A 13565-nucleotide genomic window follows, 5' to 3' on the forward strand; every position below is an offset into this window, starting at 1 on the left:
AACTAGATAGATAATCGATACACAAAAACTTTGAAAAAATAATACTTTATTATATCTACAATCTATGCTATTTATTACATTGTTCTTAGTGGAAAATTTCAATGGCGTCATATTCACACATTAATACAATACGTGTTTAGTGTAACTCAAATACTTATATTTCGTTACCGCAGTTTCTCCTAAGCTTGAAATAAATAAACAATGATTGCCACGGTTGCGTCACATATTAGAAAATTTAATTATAATTTCATATTAACGGTCGTAAATACCGCGTTCCATCTGTAGAGTACTTATTAGCGTTTCTGTTATTATCATAAATCATTTCAGGTTCATTTGCACTCACAAATAATTATGTTTGAACAATAGGTAAGTGGTTTAGAGGTTATGATACGGTTAACGGTATGCAAAGATTAGTTAATAAGAAACGTGCTTTTAATACGTCAATTTCTAGACTTATAAATTTGATAACAGAGCATTGAGAAAAATAGAGGCTCAAAAAAATTTAAATCAATGGTTTGTGGTTCTTTGTATTAGAAAACCATTAAACAGGTTATTAGTTATAACGATGCGTTGCCAGAGATATTTTTTTCCACGTATCTTCCGGTTCTAAAATCAATCTTTCTGCCTCGTCTCCCGAGCGCTATGACATGTGCTGCTTCAAATGAGTTGCGCAGAGTCCTCAAAGATAGGCAACGATTTCGCTGTGCCTCTGGTGATGCTGGCGTCCATGATCGAACAATCCTAAAGAATTGTGTGATAAAACCACACCTGAAAAATTTATAAATTAGCAAAATTACTGAATTCAACATTTATATCCACATCATCATCCTTGCATCACTGGAGTTTTGTGTCAGTCTACCAGGCCCCTTGTCTTGATCGACATGACAAGTTACTGAAGCTCATACTTATTGTTGTGCATACTTTGTTCAACATATTGCGCCCTTTGGTACTAAGAATTTCTTAGTTGTTATAATACTCAGTCTCCAGAGCACGGTCATGCATTCATGAACTCACGTCTCGCCTTGTGTTAAGTACTCACCGCTGTCCATAGATACCAATAACGTAAATGCCCACCTCGAGGTATGAGTTCTAAGTCAGCGTTTTACGAGCGACGGGCTCGTCAGCGAGCGACGGGCTCGACGAGGACGGTGACCGGGAAATACCTGTCAGCGACGCACTCCACCAAGCTACAGAACGGGATCGATGGAGATAGCTAGTTGACGGAATCAAACGGAGTCACGAACCTCAGCAATAAGAGACCGATTGAAGAGAGAGAGAATAGTAATATAAATAATATAATGCTTTAAATTACGTTCGGATTGTTACGAGTCGTATGAATTGACAATTCACCGTGTCCTGTACAAGGTTTGGTATGTCGCGTCGTGTGCGCCCGTTAGCCAGATGCACGCCTGCGTCTTTGCCCGATACTAGACGATTTAATTAACGTATTGTGAGCTAGACGCTATTAACTGCAGCCTCTACTCTGGCTTAAGGCGACGTTGTAGTTTTCAATTCTGAAATCAATTATATATATTATTAAAATTGCACGAATACTACATAACGTGTTATCGGTGAAATAATAATTCATTCAATTGAATAAACATATTGGTTATAGTAGAGATCTGGAATACACAAATCTTGGTCATCTGTCGTAAGATACGATTGATTTAAAAAACTTTCAAAATCTTTCTACGACTATTTAAATTTGAAAGAAAATTACGAATCTATTCAGAAAAACGATTGAGTAAAAAAACTTTTCAATTCGGTGGAAGAGGGTAGTTACTAAAAAAAACGACCTAACTAAATCACCATTCGAAATGTGAGCGAGTCACAGAGACATCAAGATATTTCATGGTTTTGCATTGATTGTTTTTTTACTACAGATTTCAATGACATTTTTGGAAAAAAGGAGTAGCGTTTTATTTATTTAACATAAAAAATACGTTTAATGTATGCAATAACTAAGCTCACACTACATTTTTTAAGATACAATACGCTAGAATTCTTAGATTGAATGTAATTTGTTTTGCCGACATCTAAGGTTATATAACATTGAAAATCACGTCTCACACCCACCGCCTTAACTAAGACTCTCGATAAGGGATTATGCACCATTATTATGCAGGTTCTAAGGTTTCGGGAACTCAAGTTCTCGTCAATTAAGGTATCTGTGCATCCCATCGTTTAGGTATGCATTGAGGCCGGTCTGCGCTAAACCTAAACGGCACAATGCCTCGATATAATGAGACAGGTAAGGTAAGCTTAATGGGCCATTCACATTATGAACTCTGAATTATGTGATACTCTAAGGGTTTAATAACTAAAATTATAGTTCATGTCCTGTCGACCTCTTTATGTTTCGTGTAATTAACTTTACATCGGAGGCAGGTTTATTTTTTTAAATGTTGAAGTTATAAAGTTAATAATGTGTGTTTTTTTTGGTTTCGCGTGTCGTAGAGATAAAAAAAAATTAATGGCACTCGGGGACTGCCGCGGTAAAGCTATTGCATAGCATTTTTTATCAACTTATGCAATTATAATTAGACAACAATAATTTAATATTAAAACAATAATAAGGCCACGCTATATTTATAAACATTTACAAAAGCAAAACATTAACTGTCCCCTTCACACTCATAAGCTAGACCGCGCGAGAGAGAGATGGGCAGACTTTTCATGATGCGCAAGCAGTGCGACGTCACGCCGCGCGCTTATTCACAAATACTACACAAGCGCAACGTATGAATGTGTTGAACGCTACATGGTAGGCGGAGTGTGGGTGTTCGGTTTTATTTTCGTTACGGAATTTCTTGATACGGTCGCCGCGCTCAAAGCCCGCGATAAAAGCTATGCAAAAGCTTAATAATACGACTCAATATAGCCCATAGACATAACCCACTGAGTCTCTCCAGAGTTTTTAGCGATTTCGATTCGGTGGTAGGTTCAGCATATGACTTGCTAGGACTAGTCTTACCAAATTCTATCAGGTTGCGGCCGTAAGCTCACCTACTCGTTTGTGTGTAGTTGGAATAGCCCCTTAAGCTACCCACGTTCAGTTAGAAAAAAAACATATGAATATTACTTCTTAAACGTTCAGACATCCATTATTCCAAGCAATTGCGACTCTATGCTTGTCTGCTAAAGTGATTGGCGGCAAATATGCTGTCTTCGCCGAGTGATGATTAGACATTTTTTTATCGCTTCGACGCGAGAATGAGCTCGCAGCACATCTGCTGTCGTTACCGGAGCCCATAGACATCAACAACGTAAATACCATCACTCACGTCCCAACTTTCAAACTTAAACGCATTACTGCTTCGCCGGAGACACATACGGTTGATAGTATTTATCCGTGCGGGCTCACAAGACGCGCCCTATTACCGTATATTACGCAGCTTATATTTTTTTCGTGTTTGATTTTCATTCAAATATCAAATAGTGGCCTTACGGATCCATCAGATCCAATAACTCTTGTAGTAGACGCCTTAAGCTCTAAAACTAGGAGCAGACTTAGGGACACCGGTAACCGTACTTGTCGAATTCGGCAAAGAGTTTCAGCAGGAATGTATGATTTATTAGCGAACCGCCCTCGCTTCGCTTCGGAAACATAGCTGAGTCCCGCGATGATACCCGCGGTTATTGTCGTACCGCGGGTGACGACGCGGGCCGAAGCTAGTCTAAAAAAAGTAGCCTAAGCTACTCCTTATATCATCAGCTACCTATCAGTGAAAGTCTCGTCAAAATCGGTCCAGCCGTTCCAGAGATTAGCCGGAACAAACAGACTGACAGACAAACAGACAGACAGACAAATAAAAAAAAGTTATATGTACTGTGGTATACATACTTGCACGCATTTAGTAAAAAGTGGTTATTTTATTATTACAAACAGACACTCAAATTTTATTCATTTGTATAGGTAAAGATGGCGAAAACTTTTTTCTTTTTCTTCTTCAACGTCTCCACAATTAAACTATTTAATTTATAGTAAAAGTAATTTTCCATATTAAAATCCTTTTAAATCAAATCAATTCATCTCGCAGCTAGCCAGCGCCGTTGCAATATAAATAATCCATTTACGGAGTACCGATGAAAGGTTAGACAAAGGTTATTAAGTGGTTCTTAATGGCTTTAAAGGGAATGGTTTCTGCCAATTTTGGAACTATACAAGGGATTATAATTTTCTTCCCATTGCTTAGAAAGCTTCGTAATCTGTTAACGTAGTAAAGGCCATCGATTCTTGATTATAATGTTTAGATCGCTCGGGATAATCTAATTTGCATGGCATTTGTGTAAAGGTGTATTATTGCGTAAGGATTTGTGCCTTTTGTATTGCTTTAGAAACCTAATAGCATTGGGGTTTATTTGCAAATTCAATTTACGTTTTATTGCATATTTTGATATATATTGCACCTTGAGTTATAAGTTCTAAGATCTCAGTATAGTTACAACGGCTGCCCCACCCTTCAAACAGGAACGCATTGCTGCTTCACAGCAGAAATAGGCAGGGCGGTGGTACCTACCCGCGCGGACTCACAAGAGGTCCTACCACCAGTATATAAGTAATTTTATAAATACTAATTAATTATCATGTAATATAAAGGTCCTTACATGGACATTGTATTTAGGTTTTATTAAGGATTTTAATTATACGACGTATACAGGCAAGGCATATGCGCGCAGCTTACCACAGACCAGTCTGTCTGATCTCAGCGGCTACCAATAGAAACTACAACATGTATGTCGTCTTGACACGAATTTCGATTCTTAAATAAATTGGAATATTATAATTTAGTTACTGCTTTGCTTCAAAATGTCAGGACGTTTGTAAGTAAAACCCACCGGGGTGCTCAATAAACGATTTGGCAAAATAAAAAAAGCTTTATTTCAACTTGGAGTTTATTTTACATGGTTATTAAATGTCAAATTAATTAATTAATTAAGAGAATGCCAAAAAAGGGCTACAGTATAGAGAAGAAATGGCAAATTAAAATGGCGGCATGCGTTCACGTTATTGTCCAATATCGTAACCCAATTGATCATATTTAAATGTTATAGTTAGATTTGAGGTCAGACGATATCATAAAAATATTTTAACAATCAGAAGGTGCGTGTGTTCTTGACCGTCTAGACTTATTTCGATTTGCCCATCTTCCAAGCGAACCGTGGAATTTATATTCGCAAATTATTTAACTATCCTATCATAATCTATGAACTAAAGTCCTACGTAAATCGACGAAAGGTTGTGGTAGACAGTTGAATTATAATCTGTATTCGACTCCCGCTAATGAGTTATGAAGGAGAAATTAGTTATAATTTTAAATGGGTGTAAGTATTTACGTTACTGTAACTGACTAGTCAATATAATTTTATATGTGCTTTTTATTTTTTTGTACGTGTGTGTGTGTGAATGAATATGCGACCCCATTTGCTAGTGATCGGAGCCCAGCCATCTCAAGGTGAATGTGACCACATTTTGAGACACGAAGATTAGTTAGTCGGATAGATTCTGCGAAGCACTGCTCTTGCTAGGGCCAGTGTTAGCAACACTTCCGGTTTGAGCCCCGAGAGCTCATCTACACGCTAGGGTAACAACGCTGATATAGCCCCCTCAAGGCTATCAGTATAAGTAGGAAAAAAAAGCATCGTATATACCGTGTTATATGATGAGAGTTATCTGTACTTCATATCTATTTTGCTTTATGCATTCCTTTTCTTAACAATGAATATTCGTCTAATTCGTCAAACATGTTGCTACAAGGATTGTCATTACAAACGACAAGGTTGAAAAATAGACACTGAATGAACAATATTTACATTCGCTTAATATGTTCGACATGTGTCTACGGAGCGAACAAAAGTCGATAATGAGTGGAACATGCGAAGCAAGGAACGTTATTGGTTCTCACGGGCAGTACAAGGCACCAGCCAAACGTGGGTTTGGTCGACACGCCTATGCGAAGCCTATCATGTTTAACTGTCATCCGACTTTCAAATAAATAATCCATTGTAGGAAACGACGGTACAAGCCGACGGATACTCTCAACTGTAAATCATAGATTTCGAATTGCCGGTATAGTGTTTTTACTAGTACACCGATCGGCATTGTCGTCCTGTCGGCATCGAAGTTGCGCTGCGGTTTGAAAGTGAGAATGGATGGGCATTAATTTCAATACAGCTCAGGCTTGAACTTCAAAGAAACCATGGCATATTCGTAGCTGTGCATTTTTACAACAATATAAAAAGTGAACATCTTCAACATTCGTGTATGTAATTATGTGTTACTAAAACGCCTTTATTAATGATTAGATATTAATGATTCCATTAGTAAAAATATCAATGGCCTACCATTACTCTATTCTTATTATATATGATCAGAGAGTTTTGGCAGCAACCCGAGTGAAGCGTCACTTGAATTTTTATTTTAATGTTTTTTTAATAGTTTATTGTGTAATTTGTATTATTTGTATTTGTAATATTGTGTATAAAAGGTCTGCGTAAACTCATGCTCAGTCAATGTGGTATTCGTCGAGTTGACGTCAAAACTCCCAAAAAGCAATAAAAAGAGATACACCGGCTTTTTATTAACATAAAAAATATATAACTTCGACAGACTAGGCTGTATAGGCTACGCTCTTTGCCTGCTTATTGGAGAATTTAAAAAAAACAACAACAATATCGTTGTCGGCTTCCGGATTTTCATTTCATTTTATTATTATTATGAGGATATAATAATAATAAAATGTACGTAAGGGCTTATTTCTAGCAACATTAACCACAATTAACTTATTTAATACTGTAAATAATTATGAGAGCGATTATTGATTTCGAAGAAAACAATTAACAACTTAATTTTAGCTGCAGAAAAAAACAGATTTCTCTTAAAAATGGGTGAGAATATAAAAATCGTTTTCTGAATATGAAACGATATTTCTTTGTCTATCAAATTAAGTTAAAACCATCATGACAGGACAACTTTTTTTAGGGGCCCAAACGCCCATAGAAAAGTCGGTTTTTATTTTTGTTTAAATTTTTAGGCGACCGTCATTACGTTGCGTTGAGTCCGCGGGTGTGTTCCTTAATTCATCAAATTACAAGCCGGCCATCATCTTAATATCCCCCGCCTCTCAAGCAGCCTTTCAATAAACCAGTACCGCATTGATGATAGTACGTAATTATGGTACGGCTAGTGAGCATCGACTTGCTTCAAGCGAATTTGAACGTATACTCATGTTGTTGTACCGTCTGCTTTGTGGCAGTGTTCGAATTCCACTATTTAATCTTTGTTTGTACAAACGTTTTTTTTTTTTTTTCTATTGCTTCTATGGGTGGACGAGCTCACAGCCCACCTGATGTTAAGTGGTTAATGGAGCCCATGGACATCTACAACGTAAATGCGCCACCCACTTTGAGATATAAGTTCTAAAGTCTCAAGTATAGTTACAACGGCTGCCCCGCCCTTCAAACCGAAACGCATTACTGCTTCACGGCCGAAATAGCTAAGGTGGTGGTACCTACCTGCGCAGACTCACAAGAGGTACTACCGCCAGTATTTAAATTAAGCTATATGGTAATGTCCAATTTGATTGTCCGTATGAAAACAGTTTTGAGTTTCCGTTTTCAAAATACAATGTAATTAATGTAGGGCAGTTTTAAATGTTCGTTTGGAATGATTTTTTTACGAAGTTTCGTTGATGGAATTCGACAGAAATACATATTACACCTTCATTACAATGGACTCTCATTTAAATACAGAGTTTTAAATGTAAATGTTAATTATGTAAATCGATTCTGTATCCTTCCTTTGACAGTGAAATAAAAACAACAAGCGCGGAGGAAGAAAATAATGTGGAATATGTAAATTATTACGGAGCAGGTAGTCAAAAGTAATTCGTAACTTTGATAATAAAATTGTGTAATCGGATAGCTATCCGTATTTGTTTGATTATCGTAAACGTTAACTACAAGAATATAGTACAATCAAGTGGAATCTATACCAATCGGACAATGAAATTTACGATAATTTTGATTCCGGTTTTATTTGAAAAAAAAAAAAAAAAAAAGTTTCCTTTGAATATATGGAACTACAATATTTTTATATCTTGTACCGTATGCATTGTAGTAATATGAGAAACTCCTATGAACAAATCACCAACTTATATTACTTACCTACCACGTTTTTACATACGCCAAAGCTTATTAAAAGTATATAATGAATCATCTTACCTTATTTTTTTTAAATGACAGTATAAACATTAAATTTAATCATAAAAGTATGTTTTAATACATACATTTAAAGCATAATTTATTAGACAGCAAATGAACTGTTACAAAGATGCAAAGAATTTCCAGCATCGATGTCAAGAGCTCTGACCAGAAAATTGTATAAAAGTGACATTACGCCATTTTTATTGGCATAAAATCGGCCACTTATCGCCTTGAGCCCTACAAATCGTTCCCAGCTTTCACCGATAAATGTCCTATGAAATTACCATCGTGAGTCCCGCTCTGATCATAAAACAGGCGGAGATGAGACGCGTTTATGATACAGTAATAATGTACTAGGGTAATATGTTTAGATATTGCGCCGATGATAAAAGGCGAGGCCCGTTTTTAAATTGACTCCTAACGGTATTTATGAGAAGCAGGTGTGACCGTGAAATGTGGGGAATTCGCATTCGAAACAATTTCGAAGCAATGATAAAATTAGATTTGCAATTTGATTACGTTTTTCGTTTTGTCTAGACTTCATAAAAAACATACTGTTTCAATGTTTGTGTGCTACAAACATTACTACTGGACTAAATGAGAGCTATCATTGACTCATACGTAAAATTGTAATGTTACAGCCCGAGGTACGAAAACGGTATAGGTATGCGTGACCGTGCCTCTGGGTTTACCTAAATTAATACTCCATTCGTTGTGTTGTCCACATTGTCTGGTTCTCAGGTGGCGTGACAGTCTGTCGTTACATCGGCAACACTTTCTAGTCGTGTCCTACAGTGATTTAAGCGGAATTTGTAACAACAAACATTTGGATCTCCGCATCGGAACAGGTCCGTCTTTAACGAGCCATTGAATAGCGTCTCGCTAATTCTTATTTACCGCCAAATGAATTGTGTTGAGCTTGGGATATCTCTATGTGATTCGTTCGGTACTTTATTTGAAATGCGGAGTCAATAATTTCCCATTATCGTTCGCCAACACCAGAACCGTATATCCCGCCACTGGATATCTTATTACTGAATATCTTTTCCAGCAATACCAATGCTATTTATTAGATTGAGTCGTGAGAGCGAGGAGCACGGTAGCCTTTCGTATAAAATAAATAAACAGAAATATTATTCGTGCCCTACGGCACTTCAATAAACTGCCCATCTTTGGTACGCTTCTGATTTTGTTTACTGTTTCGATATGATCTATCAATATGTGACAACTTGGATTAGATTATAAATAAATATAACTGTTTTGTTTTTACGCTATATTTCAATATCGTTTTCAAGGTAAATGTAAACATAGAAATTATCATTCATATATTTAATTATTGGGTCGTCTAGAGCAGATTACGTTCCGTTGTAACTATCTGAGATTTAACGAAAATAAAATCTCGCGGATATTAAAAAAAATATAATTTCAACAAACTTTTACAATTGCGGACACAGCGTAAAATAATAGAACGTATTTCGTTGTGAAGTAATCTATGATAGCTAAAAATAGCATGTTTCTAAATTTTTTTTTATTGCCCTTGTAGGCACACGAGCTTACGGCCCACCTGATGGTGAGTGGTTACCGTCGTCCATGGACTTCAGCAATGCCAGGGGCAGAGCCAAGCCGCTGCCTACTATATTTGAATTCATTTGTCTATTTTTGAATTCAGTTTCAAACATAGCTTATTTATTACTTTTATCACCGTGTTTAATTGCGAAGCCCTTAGTCTGTTAGTATGTACTGCTAATAAAAGACTCAGGCAACGAAGTGTGTATATTTATATATACTTTACAGCTTTATTAGACAATACTTATTTATGCTTCGATTGCACTGTCATAAATTTAGTATTTTAATGTTTTTTATTTTAAATTTAAGAAAATTATATATAATTAATTAAAGCGTTACATAGCAATTATATTAAGATTTAAGTATTTTATTATTTTTGGTTCATTCATTAAAGGAAAATATGAATATATGGCTTTACAAGAATATAACAGATGTATAAGATGTATGATAAATATATTCGCAGTATTGTCTTCGGGCTTCGTCAGTTTTGTAGGTATAATTAAAGCTATTTTTACGGTTTAATGTTCTTATATGATTTCCGTTCTTGGCCACGAAAACTGTAAAGTATGAAATGACAATAAAAACAGTAAAAGTTATTTTAATTATAACTATGTATATCAGTGTTTATAAATACATTACAGACACGAAGTAAAATGTAATACAAGCAATTTATAGCTGTGCTCTTTCTTTATTATCAGTATAATTAATGTAATATATAAAAAAACGGTGGCTTTGTTTATTTATTCATGTCTTCTGATAGCACGTGTTTAGTTTAATTGAGTTGAATATTTCGCACATTGACAATTTTTGTCGTAACTACTTAAACGGAAAATATGCTATTGAAAGTGATGCCATCTCTTAAGCCTTGTTCGGACTAGGCCAGTATTTTAGTCGAGTACCGAGTAATTTAGTGGCTAAACTACTCGCTAATCGCCCGAAAAAATAGAACAAAATGGATTGACTTGACTAAACTTATTTACTAACCTTCTCGACAAAATTTTTGGTGCGCAGACACATTTAGCTACTAAATTACTCGGTACTCGACTAAAATACTCGCCTAGTTCGAACAAGGCTTTAGCGTGTGAAATAGACTATGTTTTTGCAAAAACACAATATGTTGTCATAATTCTAATACACAATTTCAATTTTTACGAGTATTTTTCTTATGCCTTCTAGAGCCGAACTAGTCATTAATTACCCTTTAATAAAACTTTAAACGCTTTTATTGAATAGTTTCACTCTTGTTATCAATGTGCAAAATGTAAGGTTGTTTCTGGCACTTCCAGGATAGTTTTAACCCGAATATCAAGAGCGTATCATGTAGTTTATAAAATGTTAGTAAAACTGGTAGCAAGGCGTATTGTGAGCCCAAATTTGTACGCCGTCCAATCTGTTAGTGCTTTAAAGCAATAATCCATTTCAGTTAGAAAGATGGAACAGATTTTTTTATCAAAATACCTTCTATTAGCAATAATACATTTTAAACTCTTTTTGTATCTTAAGAAGCTTTGTAAATAAGCTTTTTTTAAGTAGCTTCGTAAAAGCAAAAAGTCGCAGTTTTATGTGAGAGACTTTCTATAATTTTAGTTTTAAGCTTTAATTTTATGATGGTAAAGCAGTGGTACTAAATCGATATCGTAATATCGATTAATTTTATTTGTCATCGATATTTATTGGCTCATAAGTTTCGTTATAGCGTTGTAAAATTTGTCTACTAACCTAACCTGTAACTGTGGTAATAGTTTTAATGGCTTGTTCGACTATATTTGCATAGTTATTAGTTTGGAAATTGCTTCTTGGTATAACTACGACGGGCGCCATAATCGATTCGGCCTGTGTTATTTGTTTTTTTTTTCTACTTAGGCACAGAAATACGAAGAAAAAAAGCGAATACCTGTACCTGGTATAGTTTTATGCTTTAATTTAATCCAATTGAATGTTTATGTTGTTTTTTTCATGCTTGTTGCAGATTTTAAAGCTCGAAGTCCACGTGATGCAGTATAGGTATGTAGATGTAGATTACTCCATTTTTTGTTTTTTTGGTAGATTTCGTTACCATCACGCACCTCTTTGGTCATGCAGGATCGAGTAATGCGAAAGTGAGGCAGACTATGACTTAAAAAAATATACAAAAAATTTACACCGCCAATGTCCTTTAAAGATTTGATCTTTAGAAATCATACAGCCTTTAATACAATTCTCACAATCGTAACAGTATGTACGGCCGAGACATTCCTTCCTATGCGGTTGCGCAGATCGTGATGCACGCCCGCATAATGCGATCCGCTAGTATTGACGACCTATTTTTTGCTGTTCGCCGGGACTCAATTTCGAAGCGAACATGTCCATGTTTGCTTTCATTGTCCGCCCGTTAAGCTATTGCTATTAGTAAGATATATTTTGTTTGACAAAGAAAACTGTGGATAACGCATTTAAGAAAAAAACGGTTAATACAAGTATTTAACTTTCGTACACGACCATTTTAAAATCATAGACGACAGTTATTATGAAGTTCTGAATTTTTTTTATGGCTTAGTAGGGTGGCCAAGTTCACGTATCACCTTGTGTTAAGTGGTCACCGGGGGACCATAGACATTGGAAACAAAAATACCGCTACCCACCTTGAGACATAACCCATCATGGCCCTATACCCTAAACCGAAAGAACAGCTTCAAACCAACAAGATGACGTTTCATTCGACACCAGTAATTTAGATAGGATCTAAAGTTTTAGGGTAAAAGTCTGCTTAGGCGACTGGCAAGTTTATTTTTTATTTATTTATTGCTTAGATGGGTGGACGAGCTCACAGCCCACCTGGTGTTAAGTGGTCACTGGAGCCCATAGACATCTACAATGTAAATGCGCCATCCACCTTGAGATTTAAGTTCTAAGGTCTCAGTATAGTTACAACGGCTGTCCCACCCTTCAAACCGAAACGCATTACTGCTTCACGGCAGAAATAGGCAAGGTGGTGGTACCTATCCGTGCGGACTCACAAGAGGTCCTACCACCAGTGAAGATGCATTAATAAGTGATTGCATTAACTCGAAATCTCGACATACTAATTTCATAAATTATTCAGTACTTTTAATTTTATCTTTGGCAACGTAATTATCGCCAGGCCGACATACGTACATCAGGGATGTACACTAAAGGAATAATAATAACAGCAAAAACATATCCTTCGCATATTCCGAGTATTAATATCGTGTTTTTGTTTATTTCTGTTTTTCCCGTTTCTGGTGTACGCGGCTGGTCTCCGCCCTTCGGACACACCCTCTCTATCGAAACGGCTATCTGCATTTACGATTAAACTGATACGTTTTGCTTATTTTGCAATGTACTTCGAAGATTTAGAAACATCATAATGTTATATACGTGAAGCAAGAACTTTTACGAAAATTGCGCGGACGGAGTAGTATGAAATTTCCCACACTCATAAAGAATATAGAGAAAGAGTGTAGAATGCTATTTTCTAATTATGCATAAACAATATGATACATTAATCAATAAAAAAACGTTACACACACTGCCATATATTTGAAACACACGCACACACACACACACACGCGCGCGCGCATATATACATACTATTTTGTTTATTGTCAAACTTTTGTTAACGTTTAAAGCATGTGGTCTAATTGAGAATAGGTTAATATTGTCTGATTCGCTCGTCGAGCCCTTCGTCATAAGCGACGGGTTCGACGAAGACGGTGACCGGTGTGGTGCCTAAAAGCACCGTTAATGGATCAGGAGGTTCCGTAATGACGTGCTTTGGGCGACGTCGACGGTTT

General features: G+C 36.2%; 1 protein-coding gene across 1 annotated transcript in view; it reads left to right on the forward strand.

Moving 5' to 3' along the window:
• Positions 1-13565, forward strand: part of Ntan1 (N-terminal amidohydrolase 1) — a 121256-nt gene that overhangs the window by 4897 nt on the left and 102794 nt on the right. The window contains exon 2 of the mRNA XM_089731093.1: positions 11741-11775. The gene's annotated coding sequence lies outside the window, so the exon portion shown is untranslated. The remainder of the gene's footprint in view (positions 1-11740; positions 11776-13565) is intronic.

Source organism: Bombyx mandarina, chromosome 11, assembly GCF_030267445.1.
Source record: "Bombyx mandarina strain Sakado chromosome 11, ASM3026744v2".
Classification (NCBI taxonomy): domain Eukaryota; kingdom Metazoa; phylum Arthropoda; class Insecta; order Lepidoptera; family Bombycidae; genus Bombyx; species Bombyx mandarina.